Here is a 678-nt window from a genome sequence, read left to right on the forward strand (position 1 = left end):
AAGAATACGAACGAAAAACCTCGATAACAAATCTCGCGAACCCCATGATTTCAAACGCCACTGTCGCTGAGCCTCCAGCTCGCGTCGGGAACCGCTCGAGGGCGACCCACAAACGTCTGTCAAACGGCCTCAGTTCCCGGGAGATCGGCGCGTTTATTAAGTAACCATCTCCATATAAAGACTATCATCCTGGTCGTTCCCGCGCTGTGCGAATAAGGGAGCCGACAGCCTTTGTGCGAATAAGGGCGCTGCAGCCGCTGTGCTTTTGTTTTCCCGCAGGTCGGCTTGGAGATATTTCGACTCTGTTCGGTTGCTGTTTGTTGACTTCTGTTGCTGACGCCGTCGTATTGGCCGTTTTGATTCCTCCTATTCCTTCTCCATCTTTCTTCCTCTTCTTCCTCTTCTCATCCTCCGTATTCTCTTCCTCCTCCTCCTCTTCCTCTTCCTTGTTCGTTTTCCTCTTCTTATCTTTTTTCCATTTTCTCCTTTATTCTTCATTAGCAATCTCATCGTCGTGTCCCTGAACCATTTTCCTTATGTATCTCTTCTATTCGTTGCTTTCTTTTCATCCGCCATTTCTTCCTCTTCCTTCTCTTCTCTTCTGTTTTCTCTTTCTTCCGTCCCCAAAGCATCAGTTCTTCTCACAAACATCGTGGGTCAAAGGAATTAAGTTTCCAC

This window comes from Penaeus monodon, chromosome 23 (genome assembly GCF_015228065.2).
Source record: "Penaeus monodon isolate SGIC_2016 chromosome 23, NSTDA_Pmon_1, whole genome shotgun sequence".
Classification (NCBI taxonomy): Eukaryota; Metazoa; Arthropoda; class Malacostraca; order Decapoda; family Penaeidae; genus Penaeus; species Penaeus monodon.